Source organism: Phocoena sinus, chromosome 10 (genome assembly GCF_008692025.1).
Source record: "Phocoena sinus isolate mPhoSin1 chromosome 10, mPhoSin1.pri, whole genome shotgun sequence".
Classification (NCBI taxonomy): domain Eukaryota; kingdom Metazoa; phylum Chordata; class Mammalia; order Artiodactyla; family Phocoenidae; genus Phocoena; species Phocoena sinus.
The window spans coordinates 69,191,148-69,203,017 of NC_045772.1; positions in this window are offsets into that span (position 1 = coordinate 69,191,148).

Genomic DNA, 11,870 nt, shown 5'->3' on the forward strand with positions numbered 1-11,870 from the left:
TTGATTTGCATATATGGAATAATCCTTGCATTCCTGGGATAAACCCCTTTGATCATGGTGTATGATCCTTTTAATGTGCTGTTGGATTCTGTTTGCTAGTATTTTGTTGAGGACTTTTGCAGCTATGTTCATCAGTGATATTGACCTGTAGATTTCTTTCTTTGTGACATCCTTTTCTGGGTTTAGTATCAGAGCAATGGTAACCTCGTACAATGAGCTTGGGAGTGTTCCTCCTTCTGCTATATTTTGGAAGAGTTTGAGAAGGGTAAGTGTTAGCTCTTCTCTAAATATTTGATAGAATTTGCCTGTGAAGCCATCTGGTCCTAGGCTTTTGTTTGTTGGAAAATTTTTAATCACAGTTTCAATTTCAGTGCTTATGATTGGTCTATTTATATTTTCTATTTCTTCCTGGTTCAGTCTTGGAAGGTTGTGCTTTTCTAAGAATTTGTCCACTTCTTCCAGGTTGTCCATTTTATTGGCATATAGTTGCTTGTAGTAATCTCTCATGGGCTTTTGTATTTCTGCAGTGTCAGTTGTTACTTCTCCTTTTTCATTTCTAATTCTATTGATTTGAGTCTTGTCCCTTTCTTTCCTGATGAGTATGGCTAATGGTTTATCAATTTTGTTTATCTTCTTAAATAACCATCTTTTAGTTTTATTGATCTTTGCTACTGTTTCCTTTATCTCTTTTTCATTTATTTGTGATCTGATCTTTATGATTTCTTTCCTTCTGCTAACATTGGGTTATTTTTGTTCTTTGTTCTTTAATTGCCTTAGATATAAGGTTAGGTTGTTTATTTGAGGTGTTTCTTCTTTCTTGAGGTAGGATTGTATTGCTATAAACTTCCCTCTTAGAACTGCTTTTGCTGCATCCCATAGGTTTGGGGTCATCGTGTTTTGTCATTTGTTTCTAGGTATTTTTTGATTTCCTCTTTGATTTCTGCAGTGATCTCTTTGTTATTAAGTAGTGTATTGTTTAGCCTCCATGTATTGTATTTCTTACAGATTTTTTCCTGTAATTGATATTTAGAGCTATAGCGTTGTGGTCGGAAAAGATACTTGATATGATTTCAATTTTATTAAATTTACCAAGGCTTGATTTGTGACCGAAGATATGATCTATCCTGGAGAAGGTTCCATGAGCACTTGAGAAGAAAGTGTATTCTGTTGTTTTTGGATGGAATGTCCTATAAATATCAATTAAGTCCATCTTGTTTAATGGTTCATTTAAAGCTTGTGTTTCCTTTTTTTATTTTCATTTTTGATGATCTGTCCATTGGTGAAAGTGGGGTGTTAAAGTCCCCACTATGATTGTGTTACTGTCGATTTCCCCTTTTATGGCTGTTAGCATTTGCCTTATGTATTGAGGTGCTCCTATGTTGGGTGCATAAATATTTACAATTGTTATACCTTCTTCTTGGATTGATCCCTTGATCATTATGCAGTGTCCTTCTTTGTCTCCTGTAATAGTCTTTATTTTAAAGTCTACGTTGTCTGATATGAGAATTGCTACTCCAGCTTTCTTTTGATTTCCATTTGCATACAATTTCTTTTTCCATCCCCTCACTTTCAGTCTATATGTGTCCCTAGGTCTGAACTGGGTCTCTTGTAGACAGCATATATACGGGTCTTGCTTTTGTATCCATTCAGCCAGTCTATGCCTTTTGTTTGGAGCATTTAATCCATTTACATTTAAGGTAATTATTGATATGTATGTTCCTAATACCATTTTCTTAATTGTTTTGGGTTTGTTATTGTAGGTCTTTGCTTGCTCTTGTGTTTTCTGCCTAGAGAAGTTCCTTTAGGATTTGTTGTATAGCTGGTTTGGTGGTGCTGAATTCTCTTAGCTCTTGCTTGTCTGTAAAGGTTTTAATTTCTCTATTGAATCTGAATGAGATCCTTGCTGGGTAGAGTAATCTTGGTTGTAGGTTTTTCCCTTTCATCACTTTAAATATGTCCTACCACTCACTTCTGGCTTGCAGAGTTTCTGCTGAAAGATCAGCTGTTAACCTTATGGGAATTCCCTTATGTGTTATTTGTTGTCTTTCCTTTGCTGTTTTTAATATCTCTTCTTCGTATTTAATTTTTGATAGTTTGATTAATATATGTCTTGGTGTGTTTCTCCTTTGATTTATCTTGTATGGGACTCTCTGCGCTTCCTAGACTTGTTAACTATTTCCTTTCCCATATTAGGGAAGTTTTCAACTATAATCTCTTCAAATATTTTCTCAGTCCCTTTCTTTTTCTCTTCTTTTTCTGGGACCCCTATAATTCGAATGTTGGTGCATTTAATGTTGTCCTAGAAGTCTCTGAGACTGTCCTCAATTCTTTTCATTCTTGTTTATTTATTCTACTCTACTCTACTCTACTCTTTTTATTTATTCTACTCTGTTATTTCCACTATTTTATCTTCCAGGTCACTTATCTATTCTTCTGCCTCAGTTATTCTGCTATTGATTACTTCTAGAGAATTTTTAATTTCATTTATTGTGTTGTTCATCATTGTTTGTTTGTTCTTTAGTTTTTGTAGGTCCTTCTTAAATGTTTTTTTAATTTTCTCCATTCTATTATCAAGATTTTGGATCATCTTTACTATCATTACTCTGAATTCTTTTTCAGGTAGACTGCCTATTTCCTCTTCATTTGTTTGGCCTGGTGGGTTTTTACCTTGCTCCTTCATCTGCTGTGTGTTTCTGTATCTTCTCATCTTGCTTAACTTACTGTGTTTGGGGTCTCCTTTTCGCAGACTGCAGGTTCATAGCTCCAGTTGTTTTTGGTGTCTGCCCCCAGTGGCTAAGGTCGGTTCAGTGGGTTGTGTAGGCTTCCTGGTGGAGGGGACTGGTGCCTGTATTCTGGTGGATGAGGTTGGATCTTGTCTTTCTGGTGGGCAGGACCATGTCTGGTTGTGTGTTTTGGGGTTTCTGTGACCTTATTATGATTTTAGGCAGGCTCTCAGCTAATTGGTGGGGCTGTGATCCTGTCTTGCTTGTTGTTTGGCATAGGGTGTCCAGCACTGTAGCTTGCTGCTCGTTGAATGGAGCTGGGTCTTAGCGTTGAGATTGAGACCTCTAGGAGCGCTTTTGCCATTTGATATTACGTGGAGCCAGGAGGTCTCTAGTGGACCAATGTGCTGAACTCAGCTCTCCCACCTCAGAGGCACAGGCCTGATATCCGGCCAGAACACCAAGACCCTGTCAGCCACATGGCTCAGAAGAAGAGGGAGAAAATCAGAAAGAAAGTAAATAAATAAATAAAATAAAGTTATTAAAATAACAAATAATTATTAAAAATTAAAAAAATAAAAATTAATAAATAAAAGAAAGAAGAGAAAAACCAAACCAAAAACTAAATCCATCAATGATAACAAGTGCTAAAAAGTATACTAAAAAAAAACAAAAAAAAACCGGACAGACAGAACCCTAGGACAAATGGTAAAAGCAAAGCTATACAAACAAAATCACACAAAGAAGCATACACATTCACACTCACAAAAAGAGCAAAAGGAAAAAAATATATGTATCGTTGCTCCCAAAGTCCCCCACCTCAATTTTGGGATAATTTGTTGTCTATTCACGTATTCCACAGATGCAGGGTACATTAAGCTGATTGTGAAGATCTAATCCGCTGCTTCTGAGGCTGCTGGGAGAATTTCCCTTTCTCTTCTTTGTTCACACAGCTCCTGGGTTCAGCTTTGGATTTGGCCCTGCCTCTGTGTGTAGGTCACCTGAGGGCATCCTTTCCGGCCCAGACAGGATGGGGTTAAAGGAGCAGCTGATTCAGGGGCTCTGGCTCGCTCAGGCCGGGGGGAGGGGGGAGGGAGGGGTACGGAGGCGGGGCGAGCCTGCGGCGGCAGAGGCCGGCGTGACGTTGCACCAGCCTGAGGCGTGCTGAACGTTCTCCCGGGGAAGTTGGCCCTGGATCACAGGACCCTGTCAATGGCCGGCTGCACAGTTCCCGGGAAGGGAGGTGTGGATAGTGACCTGTGCTTGCTCACAGGCTTCTTGGCGGCAGCAGCAGCCTTAGCGTCTCATGCCTGTCTCTGGGGTCTATGCTGATAGCCGTGGCTCGCGCCCGTCTCTGGAGCTCGTTTAGGCGGTGCTCTGAATCCCCTGTCCTCGCGCACCCCGAAACAATGGTCTCTTGCCTCTTAGGTAGGTCCAGACTTTTTCCCGGACTCCCTCCTGGCTAGCTGTGGCGCACTAGCCCCCTTCAGGCTTTGTTCATGCCGCCAACCCCAGTCCTCTCCCTGGGATCTGACCTCTGAAGCCCGAGCCTCAGCTCCCAGCTCCCGCCCGCTCTGGCAGGTGAGCAGACAAGCTTCTCGGAATGGGGAATGCTGGTCGGCAGTGATTCTCTGTGCAGGAATCTCTGCTTTGCCCTTGCACCCCTGTTGCTGCACTCTCTTCCATGGCTCTGAAGCTTCTCCCCCGCCACCCCCTGTCTCCATCAGTGAAGGGGCTTCCTAGTGTGTGAAAACTTTTCCTCCTTCACAGCTCCCTCTCACTGGTGTAGGTCCCATCCCTATTCTTTTGTCTCTGTTTTTTCTTTTTTCTTTTGCACTACCCGGGTATGTGGGGAGATTCTTACCTTTTGGGAAGTCTGAGGTCTTCTACCAGCGTTCAGTAGGTGTTTTGTAGGAGTTGTTCCACAGGTAGATGTATTTCTGATGTATCTGTGGAGAGGAAGGTGATATCCACGTCTCACTCCTCCGCCATCTTGAAGCTGCCTTGGATGTGAGTTTTTCAATGTCATTATTTGACAATTGACCAGACAGATCTAGGTCAGAAGTACTAAACTACAAGTTGATAGTTCAGATATGACCTGCAGTCATGGCTTTTTTTTTTTTCTTTTCTCACTCATTGGAATTTTTAAAAATTTAAACAGAGATTTTACATAAAATCCCAATTTCTGAGTTTATTTGAAAATCAGCAGATTGGTTGCCCAGGCCCAGACTCCCATGGAGTTGGAGTTGAGTAGTAGCAGCTCCCTTTAGATTGAGCCTGTGGCCCATCCGGGTACTGCAGCCTCCATCTGTCACCTTTATTCATTTATGTTATTTAACTGCCCTTGGGGTGCATTTGATTTGTGACTTCTGAGGTTCTAAGCACCAGCTCCACCAAATTGTAAAAAGTGTAAATTCTAAGACTATTTTTCAGATCCAAGATCCATCTCCCCTCCTACAGTAATTGCCTTTCATTCATGGAGCAGTGTGCACTGGGTAAACCAGCCAACTTGGCCAAGGATGATTTGATACCTGAGCCAAGCAGGGTCAATCATATGCTCTCCTAGGAATTTGGAACTTAGAAACAACTATTCCATCTCTGCATATGGCTAGAACTGTGACTGTCAATTGGGAAGGGTAAGGTGGCCATATTCTGTCTTTTGGAGTGCACAAGCAGAGATATCCTGTTAGGAGAGAGAGAGAAAAAGAGAGAAGCAGAAATGAAGCCAGGCTCTTGGGATATATGAGATTCTCCTGTTATTTGCATACACTGGCTTAAAATGGTTTCCGTCTCTTGTAAACACTTGCCCTAGCCTTAAAAGCTGCTGACTTCCTCTCTCTATCCCTCAGATTTTCAAATCTCTGAAAGTTAAAAAATAAAACCTGATAATACATCATTCAGCCTGTCAGATGGGATTATATTGGTGCTCAAATAAGTCTACCTGTGTTCTTTCAAATTTTTAAACTGTTATACAAATCGAAGGTACTATTATTATGACAATTCTGACAAATGTTTAACATCTGGAGACATAATAGATGAGGAAAAGTGGGAAAATATTCATGCTTAGAGCAGAGGATTCATACATATAAATTACAGGAATAAGAATACATAATTTGATAGGGCCGACAATAAGGTGCCACTGTTTTGCATCAGTTTTTAAAGAAAGAGGTAGGGTGAGAGGAGGCAATTTTTATAACTGTCTGAGTAGTGACGGCTAAAAACATAAAAATAGTTACCATAAAAATAAAGGTTTTTTAAAGAAAAATCTTACAATGCAGATTTTTCAAAAGAAATTTGGTTGAATTGCATAAACTAATTGGAACTGTTTCCAAACAGTTGTTTTACTGAGTGGATATACAATCATTTAAATTACCAAAGAATCATACAGTTTGATAACTTAAGAAAGCATTCTTGGAAAACTGTTCAGCATCCTTATTTTGCAGTTCCACTGAGGATAAGTGACTTATCAACATTCATTTCCACATGTAAAATAAAAGTCATCAAGATCTTTTAAATTCCAGAAATGTTTACAGAGCACTGTGATCATGATTATATCCCCAACTTGAGAAACAGTGTATTGAATGGAAGAACAAATGAATAAATAAGTAATAAATACATGTGAGATGCAAAAAGGAGCAAGATAAAGTCCTTGATATCAAGGATTACACAGTCTAATAGGAAGACTGCAGTAAGTTCAAGTACATATATGACTAGAGAAAAGAGTAAGAGAGGTGCTAGAACAGACACACAAAATGCTAAAGGCATTTAAAGAAACAAGACTTCTTACATATTTGACACTGAAAAAAGGTTTCATGGGAGTTGTTATGGCTCCAAAGGATGGGTTCACTATTAAAAGGTAGAGACAGCAGAAAAGTGCTGGGTGTATAGCTAGGGAGTAAGGAGTTGTCTTCCAGATCAGTAAAACAGCATAAGACAGTGCAGTGTAGTTTGACTGGGGCATAGGGCACAGTTAGGAAAGACATGGCAGAGGGCCTTGGGTGCCAGGCTGATGAGCTTGGACCATATTCTGTAGGTAGGGGGAGGCATTGAGAGTCAGCATGTGGGGGATTGACCAGTTAAAGAGCATTTCAGGAAATGAACTTGACAGCTGAGCATGGATTTGTTCATATGGGGTCAATATAGAAAATAATATAAGGTAAGGTAAGAAGAGTAGAGCAACAAGACACAAAAAAGGGAACCCGAAGATGTTTTGCTTCTGAAAGTAAAACAGTTGAATCTATAAGATTTGGAAAATAATCAGATGTGAGGATTTGAAAGAGGTATAAGTGAGGGACTGGGTAAATGGGATACTTTATTCTTTTTTAACATTAATTGCCTACTCTGTCTTCTTTTTCTTTTTTTTAACATTAATTGCCTACTTCATTGAATTTTGCTAGGTAATTGACAAGAGTGATTCACTGAATATAGATTGGATATGGAAGAGTTCAGCCTCAAAGTTCCAAATTTGAGCAATTTAATTACGATTTATGTTAATTTTGTATCTGATACATGCGATGTGGTTAATATAAGCAAGGTCTCCCAGGTCTGGAGTCAGCTGTGTAGCAGGTTAGAAGGACCTGTTTTTAAGTGATGATATCACATTGAGAAACACTGAAGTCTAGAGTAGGGCTAGTTGGATGAAGATTTAATGAATTCATTTTTCACATATGTCAACGAATGAGGTAAAGAAGACAGAGAAGGAGTTAAAGGGTATTAGTCAGGGTTCTCCAGAGAAACAGAATCAACGGGATGTGTGTATATTCAGAAAGAGAGATTTATTTTAAGCAAATGGCTTAGGCAATTGTGGAGACTTGATGAGTCCACAATCTGATGGGGTAATCCCGCAGACTGGAGACTCAGGGAAGAGTTTCAATTCAATTCAAAAGGCAGTCTGCTGGCAGAATTTGTTCTTGCTTTAGAGAGTTCAGTCTTTGTTCTAATAAGGTCTTCAACTAATTGGAAGAGGCCCATCCACATTGTGGAGGACAATCAGCTTTACTCAAAGTCTACCATCTTAAACTTTAATCTCATCCCCAAAACACCCTCACAGTAACATCCAGAGTAATGTACAACAATAATACTCCGGACACTGTGAGCCAAGTTAAGAGGGGGATCAGTTTAGTGCAGTGTGAAAGAAGAGAGAAAGGAGTATGTCAAGAAGAAGCAACGATCAAGAGTATCAAAAGCCTCAAACATCTGTAGCAGGTTGATGGTTGAGTGGTGACACTCCAGAAGATATGTCCACAACCTAATTTTGGAACCTGTGAATGTTACTTTATTTGGAAAAAGAATCTTTGCGGATGCAATTAAGTTAAGGATATTGAAATGAAGAGATCATCCTGGATTATCTGATTGGGTCTTAAATCCAATGACAAGCGTCCTTATGAAAGTAAGGCAGGGGAAGATTTGAGAACCCCAGACGAGGAAGAAGCAATGTGACCGTAGAGGCAGATATTGGAGTGGTGTGGCCACAAATCAAGAAATGCCAACAGCCACTAGAAGCTGGAAGAAGTAAGGAAAGATTCTCCCTTAGAGCCTTCAGAGGGATGGCAGCTATGATTTTGGACTTCTGGCCTTTAGAACTGTGAGAGAATAAATTTCTGTTGTTTTAGGCCACCCACTTTGTGCTAATTTGTTAATTAGCAGCTACAGGAAACTGATAAAAACATCTGAGAATAATAGAATCGATTTTGCTATCAAGAAGGAAGACATTGGTCATATTCAAGAAAATGCTTTCAACAGAGCGGTATGGAGAAAGCCATATGCAAAGGTTCTAAGACAGAGGTTCACAAACTTTCTCAGTTCATGGAGTCTTTCATAACTCAGTGATTTTTTCATAGTATTCCTAAGTCAAAAGAAACACTTAATAGTTCAGTTTATTAAGTAGTCAGTTCCAAGCAACTTAATCAGTATTTATGAACTAGCAACTTAGATGCTGTTTGAAAAGTAATACATAAAAATTGAAAGAAAAATATTTGATTTTATTTTTAAATAATCAGTTACTTACTAACGGGATGCATGCACCTGTTACACACCACAGAACTTCCTAAATTTTGGAATTAGATAAGATGCTAGCCACTGTCATTTCCTGTTCAACACTGATTTTTGCCCTGTAATTGCTTTTATCACAGCAACCACTGAATATCCAGCTTTTCAAAGATATGACATTATGAAAAGGAACGTAGAGCGATCTAATGTTGAAACTATAAACTATCCTGAGCTAATATTTTGTGTGGTATCAGAAAGACATCAAGTACTACTGTGTTTCCCTCAGAATTGTGTAATATCCCCCAGGCACTCCTATGAGTTCACTGTGCCTGGGGCATCTCTGCACACAGTTCGGAAACCATGGATTGAAGGAGTAAGAGGTGAGAAAGTGTAGACGATATTTATAAGACATTTAGCAGAAACTTAGGGAAGGAAAGCTAGAAGATATTCAAAAGATTAGGAAAGATATTCTAAAATTAAGGGGAGAAACAACAAAAATAAAATATATTGGACAAAATCAAAATTATATGTTTCTGTGCATCAAAAGACACAACAGAATGAAAGGGAAACCTACAAAATGGGAGAAAATACTTGCAAATCATATATCTGGTCAATATCCAGAATATATAAAGTACTCCTACAACTTAACGTCAAAACAAACAAACAACCCAATTTAAAAATGACTTGAATAGACATTTCTCCAAAGAAGATATACAAAAGGCCAAAAAATATATAAAAAGACGGTCAACATCACTTATCATTAGAGAACCGTAAATAAAACCCACAATGAGATACCACCTCACATCCATTAGGATGACCACTATAAAAACAAACCAAAAAGAAAATAACAAGTGTTGGCAAGGATGTGGAGAAACTGGAACCTTGTGCACTGTTGGTGGGATTGTAAAATGGTGAAGCTACGACAGAAAACAGTATGGAGTTTCCTCAAAAACATTAAAACAGAATTACCATACGATCTAGCAATTCCACTTCCAGGCATATGCCCAAAAGAATTGAAAGCAGTGACTCAGATAATTGTACATCCATGTTCATAGCAGTATTATTCAGAATAGCCAAAAAAGTGGAAGCAACCTGAGTGCTCATGATGGATGAATGGATAAATAAAATATGGTATATACATACACTGGAATATTATCTAGCCTTTAAAAGGAAGGAAATTCTACATGCTACAGATGGATGAAACTTGAGGACATTATGCCAAGTGAAATGAGCCAGTCAGAAAAAGACAAATACTGTATGATTCCACTTACGTGAGGTACTAAGAGTAGTCAAATTCATAGAAACAGATATAGAATGTTGTTTGCCAGGACCTGGAGGTTGGGTTGGAATGGAAAGTTATTTAATGTTAATATAAAGTTTTAATTTTGCAAGAGGCAAAGAGTTTTGGAGAGTGGTTGCATGTATTTAACACTACTGAATTGAACACTTAAAAATGGTTGAGATGGTAAATTTTTTGTTATGTGTATTTTAACACAATATTTTAAAAAGATAAGGTGAGCAGTCATATGATTGGGATCAAATTAAAGATGTAAATGCAAGAGATTAACCAAATAAACAGGATTTCTATCACAATCTGTTCTCTTAAATAGGTAAAATATATGCACCACTAGCACTATTTATACTCAATAAACCATTTCTCTAAGGTTAGTACAATGATCTAATCTGAAATGAACATCAGGCATAATAAATTAGTGAGATTTAAGTGTATGGTCAATATCAACCAGAAACATTTTCATAAAACAATATCCTATGAAAGCATCAAGAACCCATTTGTTGCACATACGAAAATACAGTAAAATAGAGGAAATTATTTAACTATATGTAGAAATGTTGATGGACAGTAAAAAAGATCATTTTGGCCATGCTGTTCACATCTTAGCAAACATTTTCCCTTCTCAGATTTCCTGTTTTGCTAGAGGAAGTTTGCTGTTTCATAAACAATGCACCCAAGCCCCTTGCAGTTTTAAGTCAAACTACTGTACTGGCAGTAAATAAGCATTTTCTGGTGGATGCCGTGGTGGTCTTATCCAACCTACCTGGACTTTCCTCCTCTCCAGGGCTGAACATACCGGGGTCTTTTCTAAGCATGAATATGGGAGAATTATTTTTTTCTCATCAGTACTTTTGAGTAGTGCCAACCTCCTTAAGCAATTTTCCCTAGTCACCATAACATTAATCAGTCAAAAAATTGCAGATGAACTCTCTGTGCTCAACAATGCTATCAAAACTGGTAAATTAGGGTGAACTGTGTTGTGTCAGGAAGAATTTGGTTAGCATGAAACATCTCCCTACATTTCTTAAATCCAAACAAGTTATAAAACTCAGATTACATTTTGCTTATTCCAGAATATGAGGAAGTGTTTGAGAAATAAGGCTGAAGTAACAAGAAACAGGGCATAGCAACGTTGTTTGCTGTGACCCTCGTAAAGAAATCAATTACCCAGCGGCTAGTTAACTAATTAAAAATACATTGCATTTGAAGAGTGATTTTGTTAACTTGCATTTATATTATTGGCCTGTTCAGAGTATTTGTTGATAATCAGATTGTACTTTTGTATACTTGTCAGTTCAAGGCCCTAAAAACAAAAGACCCAGCTTTCCACCTAGGAAACTATAATCTAAGAGTCCTAGAAAAGTAGTACAAAAATAACTACTAAAATTATCCTTAGAAAGGGAAATACATGCTCATAAAAGCAGAAAATGAAAAATAATTTTTAATAATATCTGCTGTTACCTTACAAATTCATCCTTACAAATGAATCTTGAGTAATTACCTGATTAAAGAATAAACCGCCAACCTGAAGCAGATCAGTATTATAGTTTGCAATGATAGAACTGACCACAGAGGAGTACTCAAGTCAGTTAATCTCACTCTCAGTGGCGTCTTTTTGGAATGAAGAGAAAGGAAAACCTGGTGTCTAAATGTGCCCAACTAAAGAAAGGATAGTTAACAGTCTGAGATAAACTTAATTTAAAAGCGTGGTGGATTTTCATGGGAGACTGCCTATCTATTAATTCTTTTTATAAAAAAGGGGAGGGGAGTGACCGTTTATATTAAATTGTATAGACTGCAGGAAGAGTAAACCAAGAAGGATATCATGCACATCTTTTTAAAGCTGAAAACGTGTGTTCAGTAAA